The sequence below is a fragment of the Amblyraja radiata genome, chromosome 23 (genome assembly GCF_010909765.2).
Source record: "Amblyraja radiata isolate CabotCenter1 chromosome 23, sAmbRad1.1.pri, whole genome shotgun sequence".
Taxonomy (NCBI): Eukaryota; Metazoa; Chordata; class Chondrichthyes; order Rajiformes; family Rajidae; genus Amblyraja; species Amblyraja radiata.
The window spans coordinates 14470449-14490714 of record NC_045978.1 but is presented as its reverse complement, the minus strand read 5'-3'; the positions used below and the strand labels follow the sequence as shown (position 1 = coordinate 14490714).

Sequence of the window (20266 nt, the reverse complement as noted above, 5' to 3'; positions counted from 1 at the left end):
ACACAGATGCAATTATAAAGAAAGCACATCAGCGCCTCTACTTCCTGAGAAGTTTACGGAAAGTCGGTATGTCAAAGAGGATTCTGTCGAACTTCTACAGGTGCACAGTAGAGAGCATGCTGACTGGTTGCATCGTGGCTTGGTTCGGTAACTCGAACGTCCAGGAGCGGAAAAGATTGCAGAAAATTGTGACCACTGCCCAGTCTATCATCGGCTCCAACCTCCTCACCATCAAAGGGATCTATCGCAGTTGCTGCCTCAAAAAGGCTGCCAGCAACATCAAGGAGCCACACCATCCTGGCCACACACTCATCTCTCCACTGCCATCAGGTAGAAGGTACAGGAGCCTGAAATCTGGTACATCCAGGTTCATGAACAGCTTCTTCCCCACAGCCATCAAGCTATTAAACTCACCATCAAACAAACACTGAACAATAACAGCCTAATGCACTTTATCTGTTTATTTATGTGTATATATATGGTCTTTGTTATATAGACACACTGAACTGTTCTGTATTTATGCTTACTATATTCTGTTGTGCTGCAGCAAGCAAGAATTTCATTGCCCTATCTGGGACAGATGACAATAAACTCTCTTGGCTTGACTTGTCTTGAACTCAGCAGGCCAGGCAGCATTCATGGAGGGAAATAGACATTTGATGTTTTGATTCATAACCTTTCTTCAGGCAATGACTACATGTGGCCTCCCCAAATGGCTTTGACGGACGGAGAGGAGAGTGTGACCAAAATATCTGCAAATATGAGAGTGATATGTTGATGTATGGTCATGCGGCAGTGCAATCTGCTGAGGCATAGTAATTCTCTCTTTGTTGCTCACGTGGTTTTACTCCTGCAGGATGGCAAACTGCCCATTGGGGGATATCCCTATGGCCAGTGAAGGCAGAAATCCATTCACAAATTACATTTCATTGCTCTTTGAGACGTGCAACATCTCTCTGTACATCTTGCTGCTGCTGGTTGCTTCAGTAAAACAAAAGTCAGGTTCTTGCTTGCATCAGGGTGAAAATGCATGGATACATGAAGACTCTGTGTAAGTTCATTCTGGAATACTTGTGGCTTTCAGACAGACACTTGTAGTATCCATGCTTGTCAGCATTTGTTGTGGTGAGAGTGAGGGCAAACGTATCATCTCATTGTCACGAAGGCTGTCCAACCCTGGGCTTCATCCCTAAACATTGTTCTCTTATGATGAATCTATACACTGTAAATTGATTGGTTGTAATCATGTATTGTCTTTCTGCTGACTGGTTAGCACACAACAAAAAGCTTTTCCTAAATCCCTACACAAGCTTTTCATTGTAGCTCGGTACACGTGACAATAAACTAAACTAATAAAACTAAACTAATCCATTACCTCCAGCAAGTTGAGATGCTTGTAGTCATCCTCTTGTGAGCCATATAATCAATGCCCTACCAAAGTCATTATCACAACTGATAATTTTATCCCTCCCTTCCGATTTCTGAGCAGGTGTTGCAGGGTCTCAGGCACAATGACAATGAGCAAACTATTGACTTCATCTTTTTCCATAATGTGCACTCGTGCATCAGGCAGGTTGAATCAAAGAGCTCTCTCCTGTAGCTCATTGATCAAGCTTTGCTATTAGTATGTGTATCTTTGCTATTTGTGCATATTCAAAATGTATGTTGAAAGCTGATATTCTTGTGGGATTGGTACACAATAATATCAAGTGTAAGTTGTGGGCCTTGAAAAAACAAAATAGGCCCCATTTGATCAAATAGTGAAAATTAACTTTATCCTTCAGGCAATTTTGGAAGTGTTCTGAAGAAAAACCCATGGGATTTATCAATATAGCATAGCCAAAAGTCTTAATGTCCAATTCCTACGCATTTGTTTGTACGGTTCTGAATAATGGACAACTAGCAATTTGTTTGATATAAATACCACATTAAATGTAAATTAGATACAATTATGATATTAAAATGTCCACTAATAGTATAGATGAGTTAAACACTGCTTTCTTCTTTCAGCATCTCTTGCCATGAAGAAAATATATCTAATTGCACAAAATTCAGCAACAGTTAACAGTTGAACCTAAAACTTTGAGTTAAACAAGGCAATTTGGTATTCAGCTCAGTCTTCCACTGACAACATGTAACATCAAACATAGATTCCTTGTTTATTATTGATTCAAGGTGGTGCATTAACGCTATTTTTTCATGTAAATAATACTTCTGTTTGAATTCTTTCTTATCCTCAAGTTTCCAGTCAATATTAAATCTTCTCCGCTTTTCTCTCTTCTTGTGGTTCTCTGGTTCCAAATTACAACTTTACCAATGGCCCTATCGATTCCTCACCAGATCGTATGTGAAAATGACCCGTTGGCACTTACTTGTGGTTTCTTTACTTTGCGAACTCCGTGAGTTGTTAGCATTAAATTGTCTAATATAGGAAGAATGCCTACATTCTTCTGAAAGAGTGCAGTCAAGATTTAAGAGGATGCTACCAGGACTTGAGCTATCGGGAGAGATAAGGCAAGCTATGGGAGAGATTGGGCAAGCTAGGACTTGACTCCTTGGAGCATGGGAGGCTAAGGGATGATCTTATTGAGGTGTACAAACTCTTGAAGGGAATAAATAGGGTGATTGCACAGTCTTTTACTCAGGGTAGGTTAATCAAGAACTAGAGAACACCAAGGTTTAAGATAAGAGGGGAACATTTTAATAGGAACCTGAGGTTCCTGCCCTCTCCTTACCTTGGAGGACTTACACAGTTCCCGCTGCATCAAAAAATCCCAGAGTATTATAAAGGACATTTCCCACCCCGGACACTCCCTGTTTGAACTGTTGCCGTCAGGCAGACGGTACAGATCTACAAGGACAAGGACAAACAGACTCAAAAACAGTTTTTACCCCACTGCTATAAAGGCAGTAAATGTAGCCGCCAAGGAACGCAGGGGCGATACATACTAAGGGACTGTGGTACACTGTGAAATCGACAGAAGGATGTAGGGTTGGGTGTTTATGCGTGCTATTTTCATGATATTTATTTTAGTTGTTTATCTTTTTTTAAATATTTTACCTTGTATGTATCGTTAGTTTTTAGAAATGTTTGAATGGTGCACTGACTGGCTGACATTTTTAAATTTCGTTGTACATGGTTCATGTTACAGTGACAATAAAGAAACTATTCTATTCTAGGTGCAATTTTTTCACTCATAGGATTGTTTATGAAATGAGCTGTCGAAGGAAGTAGATGAGGCAGGTAGAAAATTGCATTTAAAAGACACTTGACAGGTACATGGATAGGAAAGATTAGAGGGATGTGGGCCAAATGTGGGTAAATGGGTATAGCTTAGAGGGGGCATCTTGATTGTTATGGTTGAGTTGGACTAATGGGTCCTATTTTCAGTGTTACATTCATTTGCCCCAACTTGACTGAGATTTGCAATTTAGTCTTAGATAAGTGGGTATCAAGTTTGTACTAAATTGCAGTGTGGCATATCAATGCTCAGCATATGGTTTAGCTGGACATGGAAGTTTTGAATGAATTAATAATTTTACTTCGGAGTCACGTGAGTGACTACGTGAAGAACCCCGCCAGGACGCATGCGTGTCATATCGCTTTCACGCTTGCGAAACGACAGGCGGGGTGGAGCGTTCCCCCGCAGCGGTAAGTTTGAAACCCCGACCTGCAGGTAAGTGATTTACTCTGCGGTAGTGTTTGTCCCCGCGCTGTTTTTACACAGGGGGGGGGAAGCTGGACAAAATAGTGTCCACAAGTGCTGCGAGTGAAGCTGGCTGGGGAGGACCGCAAAGTTGCGGGAGCCAGCAGCAGCTGAAGGCACAAGCCCCGTGTGGGATCAGCTGTGCCGACTTTTGGTCCCGCGCCGGCCAGAACACCACGGCCGGGCGGGAGACTATTCAGAATGGGGCCGTCGACTTTGACAAGTCGAAACGGCAGGAGGCGGGGTGGAACGACGTTCCCCCGTAGCGACAGTTTAAACCTGGACCTGCAGGTAAGTGAAACTGCGGTCTTTATTCTCCCCATACTGTTTCACAGGTGTGGAAACATGGAGAGCTGTGCAAACAACAGCAGGCGGCACAGGAATCACCCGTAAGGGAACAGCTGTGCACGACTTCGCTCCCGCACCGGCCAGATTAAACGCCATGGCTGGGCGGGAGACTATACAGAATGGAGCCGTTGGCTTTGACAAGTCAAAACGGCAGGAGGAGGGGTGGAAGGACGTTCCCCCTTAACGGCAAGTTTTAAGCCTGGACCTGCAGGTAAGTGATACTGCGGTCTTTATTGTTCCTATACTGTTCTACAGGTGGGGGGGAAACATGCACAAGGCAAAGAGCCAGAGCTGGCGGGGGAAGACCGCGGAGTTGCGGATGCCAGCAGCGGCCGGCGGCACAGGAATCACCCATAAGGGAACAGCTGTGCCCGACTTCGCCCCCGCACCGGCCAGATTAAACACAGTGTCTGGGCGGGAAGGCAAGAAGCAAACCAAAAGAGTCGAGGACTGATGAGTCCGACTTTGGGCGGCCAGCGACCGTGAGCGCTGGAGCCGGTTGGAGCGGCTTATGGAGCCGAGCTCCAACATGACAGACTCCGGGAGAGGAGTCTAGTCACCGTGGGGATATAAAAAACACCCACAGCAGCACCTTACGTAGGGCTGCACAGTGCATCTCCCTCGTCAGAGGGGAGTACTGGGGGGTCAATTCTGGGCTGACCCTGAAGAGGGGTTTTGACGAACAAAACTACAAGTGTGCAGGGGGTGCAGGAAGGCAAAATCTACTGGTCATGGTGTTCAATACATACAGCCAGACCACGATGGACACCACTGCAAAAATACTTGGCACCAGGAAACTGCGCATCCCTGAATGTTCCAGTCATGGAAATAGCATCTGGAAACATGTCGGAGCAGGACTTAGGAAAGCCCTGGGGCTCATAAAGGCGACAACATTAAGGATCTCCTACAGCCAAAGACAGCACCCTTATGCACCCACCAGCAGAACAAGAGAAGCTGGTGAAAGCTCAAAGGCCGGGCATACAGGACAGCGGTCTTTTAGACCATAGCCCAGACCGGCCTTTCTGGAAGATGCACACCGGCGCCTCAACCTCCACGAAGACCACACGGAAGAAGCAAACTTCCACTGGTAACAATGGAGATAGGTGGGTCTGGTCCCTTACAAATTATAGGAAGAGTGGATAATACACACATTGGTGGGAGATTACACTCTTTTGGATACATGGTGTATATTAACTACAGACACTTATATCCTAAGCAGTATCCAGGGATATACCATTGAATTGTGCAAAAGGGGTAATGGGTAAACCCAACACGATTGGCTGGAATTTGTGTCTTATATCTTTACCAAAAACAAAATAGATGGTGACAGTCGCATCATCATCGAATTGACCAAATTGAATACATTGTACTATATATTCAGTACAAAATGGGAACTGGTAACTGCTAAAGGACTGATTTCCAAAGGCTACTCCATGGCTAGCATCGACCTAAAAGATGCTTACTATTCAGTGCCTACACGGACTGATCACAAACGTTATTTAAAAAAATTCAACTGGATGGGGCAGCTCTGGCAGTATAGAGCTCTGCCAAATACATAATCATATGATCATACTAATTGTGGGCATAACTTTGGAGTTGGCCTAACTAGCTGTAACAGCCATCAATAAAGGCATTCAATTCAATTCAATTCATACAATTGGGTGAAAACTTGGGTTATCATCCATCCAGTTAAATCTAAACTAACGCCTACCAACATAATGGATTATTTGGGGTTCACTATTGACAGCTCACATGTCGGTGACTTTACCAAAGGACAAGGCTACAGTCTCAACTGAGGCCTGCAACAACCCCACTGACATCAGTGAACTGTCTATCAGGTTGGTAGCAAGTATAATTGGCATATAGTGTCTGCCTTTCCAGCCACACAATTTGGACCTTTGTATTACCAAAAATCTACAAAGGCAAAAATACAAACACTCAAAGTTAATACTGGTCATTTTGACAGACCAATAAGCCACCAATCAAAGCTTATGGAATTAAAATGGTGGAGGGATAACATTCGGCATTGTTCCAACCCTATCGTTATCAGCAAACCCTTAGTGGTGCTACAAACTGATGCCAGTGCGCTTGGTTGGGGTACTACCAATTTCCATCTCCATCTGTGGAGGTAGATGAAAGGCACAGGAGGCATCATTATCACAGACACTGGGCATAAACTATCTGGAAATGTGGGGTGCATTCTATGGCCTAAAGTCATACTGCTCTGGGATAAATCACCAGCATGTTAGACTACAGAGTGACAATCTGACTAATACAATTTGGTAATGGTGTATCCAGAGAAATATTGGAATATCAGCTACTTACCTACCAGGTAACCCAAAATTCAGTGACAGACATCAGGTCACGCAAATTCAATAAAATAAGCCTTAATCACCAGTTACCAAACTGTGTTTCTTGGGAACCAGACCCTGGGACAGCAGGGACAGATGCTTTTCACTGCATTGAGGGGGCAATTTTTTATCTATGCATTCTCTCCTTTTCTGCATCATCAGTCGGGTATTACGAAAAATACAACAAGACTCAACGTCTGTTAATTGGTAGTGCCGATTGGCCTACTTAACCATGGTTCCCTGATACATCAATACCAACGCTTAACATGTGGATTGCAAGTATGTTGGCCACCGCTCATCTTGAGGAAATGCGATTCCTCCTAATGGATAAATCAGACCAATTCATAACGAGTTGGTCTCCATTTGTCGTTTTTTTGGAATCATATGGTGCAACACAATTGTAAAAAATAACTGTTTCAGGACTGGACGAGGGTTGGTCAAGATTATAAATAATGATATCCTTTTCTTTTTAATTTTATTTTATTTTCTCTATTTTCTCTCTCAACTTTCTTCATTTACTCGTTTTCTTTCTTCACACACTATATATTTCACATCTTTCTATCCTTTACTATCTAACTTATTTTTCTTATTCTAATCTTTTTTCAATGTAACAAAAAAAAAAGAAGTTGTACATAAAATGTATTATGAAAATATATATTAGGCACTTTGGTGCCATATGACTGTACTTACTTCTAATAAAATAAAATATTTAAAAAAAATAAAAAAATAAATAAAACAATAAATAAATAAATAAAACCATGGTTCCCTGTGATACTCAACATGGGTTTTAACCTTGCATCACCATCCTGAAACAACCAGATTATTGGTTCATCCCGTAACAGGGGAACCCATCCATGTCAAAAACAACAAACCTATCAATTTGTAGAGTCTAAAGAAACCTCTACTGCAACTGGGACTGGCGGACAGAACATTGAACATTATCTCAGCGGGCCACAGACAGTCCACCAAAAACTATATCTGGTATACATCAGGAAATGGGAGATATATTGTCACAGAAACAACATCACCTACAGTTTGATAAACATAACGTCTGTTCTCGAATTCCTGGCAGGCCTCCATTATGATGAGGGGCTCAGTTACAGTGCCATTAACTGCGCCAGAAGTGCCCTTTCAACATATCTATGGCGAGGATCAGAGCGTCATTCTGATGGGACTCACCCCTGGTAACCAAACTTATGAGGGGAATTTTTAATATAAATCCCCCAAGAACCAGGTACTCTCTAAATGGGATATGAGTATTGCCCTAACGTTGCTAAGGAATTGGTCTCCAGCAACAACTCTGTCCCTGCTAAGACTGACGCACAAAACAGTCATGCTGATGGCTTTGGTCACGGCACTAAGGGTACAGTCGTACATAAGTTAAGGCTGGACTATATGACTTCTTCAACAGGAATATAACGTTTCATATTACGAATTAGTCAAACAGAACAGCCTCAAAATAGAATTTAGGGATTACCCTACAGATATCGTCTCTGTATAATAAGACAATTATTGTTCTATATGGAGAACACCAAAAACATCTGAGGCTATGAGATGGCACTACTAATCAGCCACAAACAAACCCACAAAAAGTGTTGGTTCAAACTATTTCCAGATGGCTGAAACAGGTTTTAACAACAGCTGGGGTGGATACTAACATATTCAAATCTTATTCCACCAGGGCTGCAACTACATCGGCAGCTATGGAGTTGGATGTACCAATGAACCAAATCCTCGAGACAGCAGGATGGATCAGGGGGTAATGTTCCAACTATTCTACCACAAACCAGTAGTTAAACTGGAACTTTGCAGAGCCAATTTTAAGTTCTGTAATATAATTTCACCCCATAAATGGGGGCTATAATTTGTTGTTAACAATTTATCATGGATTTCAATGTTGGATTCATGTCTAAACATGTTAACACAATTCCTCCCACAGTCAATTAAGGCAGATGTGATGCATGGACTTGTTCCCACGGCATGAAATCACAGAGCTTTGAAATCTGCACGTAGTCACTCACGTGACTCCGAAGTAAAATAGTAAGATTAAACGAGAACTTACCAGTTCGAAGTTTGATCGTTATTTTATGAGGAGTACGTTGAGGGAATACGTGCCCTCCGCTCCCACCCTTGATCATATACTCAACTGGTATTTTCTTCTCTAATCTTACTATGTTCAGTCATTACAGTTATCTGTGATTTCACACCGCTGCTTTGAAGAATGACACGCATGCGTCCTGGCGGGGTTCTTCACGTATTCCCTCAACGTACTCCTCATAAAATAACGATCAAACTTCGAACTGGTAAGTTCTCGTTTAATCTTACTAGTTTATTGGCCAAGTATTCACATACAAGGAATTTGCCTTGGTGCTCTGCCCACATGTGACAACGACATACAATGACAGTTAGGAATGACACATAAAACATTAAACATTAATAATAAAATATTATTGATTAAACATGTGAATTAAGTAAAATACCAGAGCAAAAGGAGGCTACAGAATTTTGGTTATTGAGTAGAGCAACTACTCGTGGGGGAAAAAAGATGTTTTTATGTCTGGCTGTGACAGCTTTGACAGTCCGGAGTCACCTTCCTGAGGGAAGTGATTCAAAGAGTTTGTGGCCGGGGTGAGAAGGGTCAGACATGATCTTGCCCGCTCGCTTCCTGGCCCTTGTAGTGTAAAGTGCATCAATAGAGGGCAGGGTGCAGCCAATAACCTTCTCAGCTGATCGGACGATTCGCTGCAGCCTCCGGATGTCGTGCTTGGTGGCTGAGCCAAACCAGACCATGATGGAGAAGGTGAGGACAGACTCTACGATGGCCGTGTAGAATTGGACCATCATTGCCTGTGGCAGATTGTGATTTCTCAGCTGCCGCAGGAAGTGCATCCTCTGTTGTGCCTTTTTGACAGTAGAGTCGATGGTAGCCTCTCATTTAAGGTCCTTGGGGATGATGGTTCCCAGGAACTTAAAAGACTCCACAGATGTGGCAGTGGTGGTGTTGATGGTGAGTGGGGTGAGGGGAGGGGGAGCTCTCCTAAAGTCCACTATCAATTCCACTGTCTTAAGAACATTGAGCTACAGGTTGTTGCGATGGCACCAGGCCGCAGGCTGTGTCACTTCCTGTCTGTAGGCAGATTCTTCCCCATCCTGGATCTGTCCAATCAGGCTTGTGTCGTCTGCAAATTTGGGAAGCTTGACAGAGGAGTCAGTGGAGTAGAAAAGAGATTGCATATAACATCAATAAAATTAAATCGGGCTAAAACATATGTTAATTACTGATACTTAATCAATGGTCTAATCATTGCGGTTCCCAGGTGAATAGTTCCTTGTGTTCATTTTTAGGAAAAAGTTGTAAGGGTAACATAATGATCATGTTTCTGTTTTTAATACAATTAGTTAAGTCGGAAGCAAATTCTTTGGACCTCTGTTTTATACTTTAATGTTTAACTTACCATATTAAGTAACATTTGGATGGCCTTACATCACTTACAGGCATAACAGATTACCATGTGATTGCTTTGCTGCAGATGTGCTCCATCTGCTACCCAGCTCTGCTCGAATCAGCAATAGGACTGGCCAAAGTTGGAAATTGCACAAAAGTAGAGCAGTTGTAAATGCGTACAAGTCATTGAAATTCTAGTCAGAGCAGAGACATACAGGGTTATTTCAGATTAATTACAGACAACACCTGGGTCTCATATACTGGCCAATTTCACACCATGCTACATGCACAGCACAAATTGTACATGATTCATTAAGAATAGGAGAACTCTGACAAAATTAGTTATGTTATTGACAATGACACAATTTGGTATGCACATGTCCATTTTTACTTACAGTTCTTTTCTGCTTTCTTACTTCCATTTTGTAACCTATCCTTCACAAATAAATAATATTTAAATTACAGAGACAAATTAATTAATAATAGCTATTATCTTTACTGTGTGTAAGAAATTTGCTCCATCCAGTGGCATATATCTGTGTTATGACGTTCGCTTAGGATGGTTACCTTTGATCTCTTTTTTTTTGCCATCCATTTCCCAGCCATGGATTGTTATTTCTGATTCTAAGTTAATCTGTCAACTTTTCTTTACTTCTCTTCCAATATAAAAGGATTGATTCGCTGACCAGAACTTGACCTTATGAACCACATTAGCCCTTGTAGGAAGGAGCTACAGATGCTGGCTTACACCGAAGATAGACATAAATCATGGCCGTCCGAAGGGGGGGGGGGGGGGGGGGGGGGAGTGCGTTGGGAACGGTCGCACCCCCCTTTTCACCCAGAATAAAAGCAAATCCCAAGAAAAGAAAAATAAATTGGACCGCAATCCGTGAAATTCTGGTTCCGGCCCACGGGATGATTTGAAAAAAATTTATTTGTGACCTGCGCAGTTGGAAGAAGCTGGTGACGCGGAAGCGACATAAAGTGACTCCGTTTCTCCGCGTGTGCGCAGTGGGTCGGATTAGACGCCGCCATTTTCAATACATCGCCTCGACGCCCCGGGCCTAGTTTGGGTGAGTGGGACCGTGAAATATTGCGCTGCATTGCGGGAGGGGGAATCTGTCTGTTTGATTATCGGGGGTGTTAAACTACCCGCGAATGGTCCTATCCGACCCGTGGGACGATTTGGGAAAAAAAGTAGTGCCTGCTGCTCCGTGCCCGGGGGGGAGGGGGGGGGGGGGGGAAGGGAAGCTGCGGTATCTCCCAGCACGGTGTATCTCTTCCATCCACGGCACCGGATCCTCGCCGCCGGTCAACCTGGCGGCCATGGAGTCTGCCTTGATTTAAAATCCCGATTCCTAACAAACAGTGTGCCAATCATTGGTCACTTATCAGGGAGGTATCAAAGGGCAGACACAAAATGCTGGTGTAACTCAGTGGGTCAGGCAGCATCTCTGGAATGGGTGATGCTTCAGATCGAGACCCTTCTTCAGACAGTCAGACCGGAAACGTCACCTATCCTTTCTTCACCTAGCCAAGATAACTTAACTCCAGATGAACACAATGGAAATTATTCCTTCAAGACATCGTGTATTTCTTTGCCTCCACAGATGCTACCTGGCTCATCGAGTTCCAACAGCAGTTTGTTTTTTACATCAGATTCAAAAATCTGTAGGCGCTAGTGCCTTCATAAACCCATTACAAATTAGCAATAGAATCTTCCTATTGTACATTCTTTGCTCCTCCCAGATTAATTTACTCAGAGCTCAATGTAGATGTAGCTGTGGAGTTCAAAACTATACAGATGTCCAAAATACATAAGCTGGGCTATTCCTAAATGGCATTATTCAATACACTGAACCAAATCCTTCAACTCCTTTCTGTGATATTAAATATCCTTTAAGCTCTACTGAAATCATGGTTTTTATTATGAGTGCAGAGAAGGTTTACAAGGATGCTGCCATGACTTGAGGGCCAGAGCTGTAAGGGAGAGGTTGGGCAGGCAAGGACTGTCTTCCTTGGAGCCTAGGAGGATCAGGGGCGATCTTATAGATGTGTATAAAATCATGAAAGGAAAAGATAGGAAATATCTACGGTCTTTAACCCAGAAAAGGGGAATAAAGAATCAAAGGACATATGTTTAAGAGGAGAAATATGTAATAGGAAACTATGCGGCTACTTTCTCACATAGAAGGTGGTGGATATATGGAATGAGCCTCCAGAGAAGATCGTTGAGGCAGACTTAAACTACATCTAAGGACCAGTCCCACATGGGCGTCATTTGCATGTCACGCAGGTGGTTCGCGAAGATTTTATGAATCCCAAAATCCTGGGGCATCGCGCACGACTGCGCGTCATTGCCTATGCCACCATGACTCACCATGCACCATGCACGCGTAATGCACACAATGCGTGCGTCGTGCATCGTGACGCGTAAATGATGTTGTGTAAATTATGCGCATATGACGCCCAAGTGGGACAAGCCCTTTAAAATACATTTGGACAGATACATGGATAGGAAAGGTTTAAAGGGATAAGAGCCAAACATGGGTAGGTGGGACTAGTGTAGATGGGGCACTTTAATCGGCATTGGCAAGTTGGGCTGAAGAGCCTGTTTCCTTGCAGTGTGACTCTATGTCTATAAGAACTACTGTGCATAGGTATTAAATTCTGATAGTTGATACATGGAATGTTGATGTATTGAAACATTTTTGTTGGACATTTTTAGACATTAGGTTTTTTGTGTTGTGTCTGTGTAGTCAAAATGGAACGATAATGTGTAAGAAAGAACTCCAGATGCTGGTTTAAACTGAAGATAAACACAAAAGTAACAGCGGGACAGGCAGCATCTCTGGAGAGAAGGAATGGATGACGTTTCGGGTCGAGACCCTCCTTCAGACTGCAATATTTAGTTAGGAAATGTTTAACTTTATGGTTGCATTGAGCAATTTCGTAAAATTCATCAGCAATTAAAATTCTGCAGAAGAAAGGTAAACAGAATTCAAACGGTTTTCTCATTGTGTAAAGTGTATTTTATCATTTTAATTAGATTCTTTTGTGAATTCTGCATTTCCTATCACATTAATAATCAAATAGTTTCTGTTCATCCACACCTTCACAAAGGCAATGTAATTGCTTGGTTTTAAAGTTTGTTCTGATTGTATTTTAAATAGTTTTGTTCCTAGTTAGGATGTGCAACATAGTGAATAGGTTTAATGGTATCTGACCAAGATATTTTTGCAGCCACGAGTGGTCAAAATCTGGAATGCATTGTCTGAGATGGTAAATATTCCCATAACATTTGGAAAGCATGTGTATGAACATTGAATTACTAAGGTGTGGGAGTGTATAGACTAAGTGCTTGTAAATCAGATTAGCATAGATAAGTATGTCATGGTCAGTGTAGACATGGTGGGCTGAAGGGCCTGTTTCTGTGCTGTATGAGTCTATGAATTTATGATAATACTAGACCAAGTGCAGACCCGTTGGGTCTGTTCCCCCAACGTGCAGTTGTGGGGGGGGAGGCAGCATGCAGCATCACACACTAACTACCCCCCCCCCCCCTCCCGCACTCACGCTAATGGAGGGGAGGAGGGGTGGGGGAGAGAGAGAGGGGGGGGGAGGAGAGAGGGGGGAGGAGGAGAGAGGGGGGGGAGGAGGAGAGGGGGGGAAGAGAGGGGGGGAAGAGAGGGGGGGCGGGAAGAGAGGGAGAGGGGGGGGAGAGGGAGAGAGGGGGGGGAGAGAGAGAGGGGGGGGAGAGAGGGGGGAGAGAGAGAGGGGGGGGAGAGGGGGGAGAGAGAGGGGAGGGGGGGCAGGGAGAGAGGGGGGGTGAGATGAGCGGCGGGGGAGAGGTGGGGAGCAGGGAGGGGGTAGGGGTGTGTGGAGGGGAGGGGGGTTTAGGGGAGGGACGGTGGGGGAGGGGATGGAGGGGAAGGGGATGGAGGGAGGAGGAGAGGGGGGGAGGAGGAGAGGGGGGGAGAGGAGAGGGGGGGGGAGAGAGGGGGGGGAGGAGAGGGGGAGGGAGAGGGGGGGAGGAGAGGGGGAGAGGAGAGGGGGAGGGGAGAGGGGGAGGGGAGAGGGGGGGGGGGAGAGAGGGGGGGGGGAGAGGGGGGGAGGAGAGGGGGAGAGGAGAGGGGGAGAGGAGAGGCGGAGAGGAGAGGGGGGAAGAGGAGAGGGGGAGAGGGGGCAGAGGAGAGGGGGAGAGGGGAGGAGAGTGGGAGAGGAGAGGGGGAGAGGAGAGGGGTGGAGAGGAGAGGGGAGGAGGAGGAGAGGGGAGGGGAGGAGAGGAGAGGGGGAGGAGAGGAGAGGGGGTGGAGAGGAGAGGGGGAGGAGAGGGGAGGGGGGAGAGGAGAGGAGAGGGGGGAGAGGAGAGGAGAGGGGGGAGAGGAGAGGAGAGGGGGGAGAGGAGAGGAGAGGGGGGAGAGGAGAGGGGAGAGGAGAGGGTGGGGGGAGAGGAGATGGAGGAGGGGGGGGGGGGGGGGGGAGAGGAGAGGGAGGGGGGGGGGGGGGTGGAGAGAGTGCCTTTTTACTTCAACCCAAACCCACACAACCATTTGCAGGCAGTGCTTTTTTACCTCTAACCATATTTTCATTTTCAAACCAAATTAAGGTTACTCACAGTGCTGTAGACATTTGTCAGTGTCATTCAAAGCTCTGATTGAGGCAATAACACTTGCAGAGACTGATTGAGGCACACCACTTCCTGGTTTTATAGTCCCTCCCCCTCCCTCCAGCTGGGGCAGCAGAGAGAATGGGGAATGTTGTAAAAACATTAATATCTCTGTCAATTTTCATCGACGGGAAAAATCCTCGGCATACATGCGGCGGAGGGGGGCTCTGAGCCAGGTGGCCAAAAATGACGGCCGTAGGTGGCGGCGTACTCTCGGAAACCGCAGCACAGAAAGCCAAAACCGGTCAAGAACAGAGTTTTAGTAATATAGATAGATGAATAATCTCCGGATGCTGGGCAGTTTCCTTTCAAATGGGCAATCAAAGTATCGGTAGTCTTTGATTGAAAACCACTGGATTAATGAAGCATCCATCTTGCGTTGGACTTTTGGGAAGCCATTGATGGTGTGACAGTGATAGACCTGATTGGTCAGCAATTGCATTTTGAAATATCTAACTTCTGATTTCAAAAATAAAACATTTTGATATAAATATTATTCATCTGGCAGCATAAACTCTTGGAGTTTTGGTGTTCATGCACAGCATTTAATCCAATATGTTTACAGAAATCAAATGTCTTATTCCAAAGCAACTCTCCAGGGCTAACACAATTAATACTCCAAGGTCAGTAAATTTAAATAATTCCACATGATGCATGTCTGAATTTCAATGCACAAAATTCATGGCCATTGGAAGAATAAATTGTTTGTATCCAATGCTTCTGAAAGTGTTCGTGGTGTGGTTTCTTATTTTCTTACCGGCAGTAAGAGATGTTGACATTTTTGAAATTTTTTTTTTAGTGCCATTTCAAGTATTTAGTTACAAATACAGAGGTGCAATCATGCAACATGAGCTGTTATGTACTGCTGCCCAAAATCAATTGTGTATCATAATCAGTTGCTTGTTATAGCAAAGCTTGTACATCATGAAAGGTTCAACTGCACATTTCTATACACTTCAATTACACACACCTGAGGCATGCAGAGGTGACACATCACCATGCAATGCCAAATCAGTGTCTTTCCTGCTAAATTGGTTCACATTTATGGAGTTAACATAACAGGGGGATGACAGGTTAAGTGGCTACTATAAAGTAGAGGTTAATGGAAAAACTAACCAGAGTGGTTGATGCACATATTTGAGAGAGAATAAAGGTCGCAGTGGTAAAGGTGAAAGTTGGTATAGGGAAAATGGTAACGGTAAAGTTCGAGACCTATCCATGTTCTCCAGAGCTGCTGTCTGACCTACTGAATTGCTCCAGCACTTGGTGTTCTCTTGTGCAGTAATCAGCATCTATGGTTCTCTATTTTTTATAGAAGGAAAGATGGACTAGGACTAATAGGATTGCTCTCTTAAAAGCCAGTATGGACTTGATGGGCCAAATGGTCTTCTTTTATGTTCTTGAACCTGTAAAAGGCTACTTGTTTCTTTGTTGGGAAGCATGTTTACCCTGCGGTCCTGCCAGACTTTCATAATAACCTGAAGAAAGAGAAAAAGGAGTAAAAGCAGTCTAAAGAAGGGTCCTGACCCAAAACGTCACTCATCCTTTATCTCTAGAGATGCTGCCTGACCCATTGAGTTACTCCAGCACTTTGTGTCTATCTCGAGTAAAAGCAAGTTGTCATTTATAGAAAGGAACAGGAGAACCCTGGTCAGAATGAGCTGTCCTAAGAGTATCTGGCCTCAGATGCATTATTTCGATTTACTGTCTGATAATGTTTCTGCCCACTGTTTTATCAACTCAGGATATTGAGGCGCCTGGAGTAACTCAGCGGGACAGGCAGAATCTCCGGAGAGAAGGAATGGGTGTCATTGTGGGTCGAGACCCTTCTTCAGACTGATGTCAGGGGAGTGGGCGGTACAGAGATAAAATGTATTCGGAGACAGTAAGAAAGTATAATTCATAAAGTATCATTCATTCATTCATTCATTCATTCATTCATTCATTCATTCATTCATTCATTCATTCATTCTTCCTGTGTGAATCATTGGAAGGTGAAAGGAATGGGGAAAGGAAGGTTAGCATGCTTAAACTATTTGGAGTAAATAACACAGAAAGGATTGAAGGATTCAAAGAGAAGTAGGTCCACAGAAAATAACATTGTCTGGGGTCCCAAGTCTGCCTCTAGTTATAGTGTCATAATTACCACCTATCAAGGAGATGTTGTATGTAAGGTGCTATAACTAACCCTGTCTCATAACATTTTGCTTCTGTTGGCACTCTGTATATATAAGAAACATATATTTTACCTCTGTGCCATATCTCTTGATTCCCTCAGCATCCAAAATGTACAAGTCACTTATTTGAACGATCAGTCACTGAGCCTCCACAACCTTCATGGGTAGTCAATTCTAACGAACCACTCCCATCAAATTGAAGGAATTTCCTCTTATTTCACTCAATGGCATGAACTGGTTCTACCCATTCATAAGGCAAGTAACTAATGCAGGCCACACATTAGTTACTCGACATTAATATCAGGATAGTTAGCGTGCAGACATAATTTTGTCCAGGGCATAACCTTCTTGATACTTCTTGGTTCATGTCTATTTTTAGACACTATCCAATTTAGCCCTCTGCATTTCTCAATCCCTAAAGAATTAGCATTCTGTTCCAGATGCAGTTGAACTCTCCAGCATTTGAAATTCTCCAGTTTATAGTAAGCACCATGTGGTGGGTTACCCAGCGAAAATTGTCACTCTTAACTCTGCAAGTGACTTTTCAATTTTGTATCCTATTATTTAGCCAGTTTATACCTGACTAAAAATGCTTCACTTACACTTAACATACTTTTTTTGCCATTGGCTTATCAAAATCTTATCAAAACTTCAAAAAATTATATTTGATGTGTATTCATAATCTATATGGCAATGTCTGAACTTATTTCATTTTCAGTAGCGTCTTCTGAATTTCTACTCCAACTTGAATCTCCAGCGGGAATTGTTCCCTTTGATCCCACTAAAGTCATTAGGTTTATTTCGACTATAATAAGGTCCAACAATTCTTCTCACAATAAATGTCAATTTAACACGTCTATAAAATTTCACTGGGTAATGATTCTAATCATTTTTAAAGACTGCAGCAACTTTACAATCTTCTGCCACCATTTCTATGTCCAGAGAGTTGCTGGGCATTTTATTCTATAGATCTGCTTTCCTGAAGGATGGGATATGTACACTAGTATGGTCTTGGAATGGAACAGTAGGTCAATCAGGCTGTTGTGCTAGTTTACAGATAGTACTGGCTCTCCAGAATCAAATAGTCATGCTGCGTATCTCAGCCTACGCAGTAAGGTTGATAAGTTCATCAGTCCAGAAGTTAAAGGAACAGAATTAGAACATTCGACACATCGTCTACTCCAATGGCTGACCTATCTTTCCCTCTCAACCCCATTCTTTTGCCTTCCCCCACTAACGTCTGACACCTAATCAGATAGTCATGAATCTCCATATGTTCCAATCACTGATGATCAAAGATTGTGTGATCATGTTGAATGTCATCCTTTATGTTGCATCAGCCATTCAGGATGCAGATAAGACGAGGCATCATCACCTAGAGAGTCATTGAATTCTTTATCCAAGAATGCTATGGAAGCTCAATCAGTTAGTACATTCAAGGCAGATGAATAAATTATTGTATAGTAAGAGAATCAAGGGATATTGGGTTGGGTATAATAAGATGATGCGGAGGTAGACCAGCCATAATATGAGAGAATGACTGAGCAGGTGCAAAGAACAGAATAGCCACTGACTGCTTTTATTTCTAATGTTATTATGTTTATGATTGCCAAATGCTACCCCTGCCTATCTCCTGATAAAACCATTATCTATGCCTTTCAGCTATAAAGAGAGGTTGGACAAACTTGGATTGTTTTCATCAGAGGTTGATGTGAGACCTGATGGAAGTGCATTAAAATTCTGCGAGGTATAGAAAGGTTGGACAGTCAGAACTTTCTTCCAGAGTGGAAATGCTAATTATTAGAGGGTGCTCCTTTAAAGTTAGAGGGTGATAGTTTAAAGAAATTGTGTGTGGCAAATTTTGTTTTACACCGAGAGTGGTAGCTGCCTAGAACATATTACCAGGGTGGCAGTGGAAGCCGATACGATAGAGGCATTTAAGAGGCTTTTGGCCCGGCACAAATGGACCAGATTCTGCTGTTCCTGCTACATTTACAGTTCCTTCCGACACTGTTAAATTTAGCATGAGTAGGAAGGAACTGCTGATGCTGGTATACACCGACACAAAATGCTGGAGTAATTCTGAGGGGTAGGTAGCATCTCTGGACAGAAGGAATTGGTGACATTTTTAGCATCATGTTCAACACAGATATCACGGAGCAAAGGGACTTTTCCTGTGCTGCACTGCTCTATGTCATATATTCTATGTTACATCTAGCCGGGACTACTCCAATTGAATGTTGGGCAGTACCCTTCTGTAATGTAGGGGATAAACAGACTGTGCCAGCTAAAACAGAGTTGTCAGGTAAATTAGCAGCACTACATTTCAAACCCTGCTTAGAAAAACATGTAAATGTTTTTGAAGAATAATTGGGCTCATTCAAAGGGGCCAGTATATCATGTGAGGTCACTAAGACAAACTTTTCTTTCCCAGAGACATCCAAGGCTGGCTTGGTCTCTGACAGGACACATAACTCACACCATTATGGTACCAAGGAAGGTAGCTAGTTTGACACCTAATCACCTGTTGGTCTTAGAGATATAATTATTATATAAATACATGCTTCTACCATGAGAGCATGATATTCATCTTTTGGGAGAGAAAAGAGCTTCACTAAAAAGAGAGAGAGAAAGTAAGTGAGCTTAGTAACAGCAGACAGGAGAATACGCACAGGGGAGTGAGACCTGTTATTTTGTATTCTTGTTATTCTTCTCCTCAAAATCCACAAACGGCCCGATTTTACCTTCTCCCCAAAATCCACAAATGGCTTCATCACTTCCAGCTCCCTGCCCTCCCTATCCTCCAACCTCATAGTTCCCCAGCCCTGCACGGCCCGATTTTACTTTCCCACCAAAATCCACAAACCTGACTGTCCTGGCAGGTCCATTGTTTCTGCCTGTTCGTGCCCCACCAAACCTAATTCCACATACCTCGACTCCATCCTATCCCCCTGGTTAAATCCCTCCCCTACCTATGTTCAAGACACCTCACACGCTCTTCGTCTCCTCCATGACTTCCATTTTCTAGGCCCCCATTCCCACATCATCACCATGGACCCACCAGGAGGGTCTTAAAGCCCTCCGTTTCTTCCTCGACCACAGAACCAACCAATCCCCATCTATTTATACTCTCCTCCGCCTAGCAGAGCTGGTCCTTACCCTTAACAACTTTTCGTTTGACTCCTCCCATTTCCTCCAAATCCAAGGCGTAGCACATGGGCCCATGCTATGCCTGCCTCTTTGTAGGGTACGTTGAACAATCCTCGTTCAAGGCGTACCATGGCCCAATCCCCGAACTCTACCTCTGTTACATCGATGACGACATTGGTGCTAAATCCTGCACCCATACTGAACTCACTGACTTCATCCATTTCATCATTAACTTCCATCCGGCACTCAAATACACCTGGACCATGTCCGACATCTCCCTACCATTTCTAGACCTCACTATCTCCATCGCAGGTGATAGACTACTGACCGACATCTACTATAAACGCACTGACTATAAACGTCGAACAATCCTCGTTCAAGGCGTACCATGGCCCAATCCCCGAACTCTACCTCTGTTA

The 20266-nt window shown here is 43.7% G+C and overlaps 1 long non-coding RNA gene across 1 annotated transcript; it reads left to right on the top strand.

The window, feature by feature from the left end:
- The first annotated feature begins 1040 nt into the window (after positions 1–1040).
- On the top strand, positions 1041–18639 carry LOC116986090. The gene is made up of 3 exons (XR_004415405.1): positions 1041–1051; positions 5010–5012; positions 18603–18639. It is a non-coding gene; the product is annotated as an uncharacterized LOC116986090 (long non-coding RNA).
- Positions 18640–20266: the final 1627 nt, after the last annotated feature.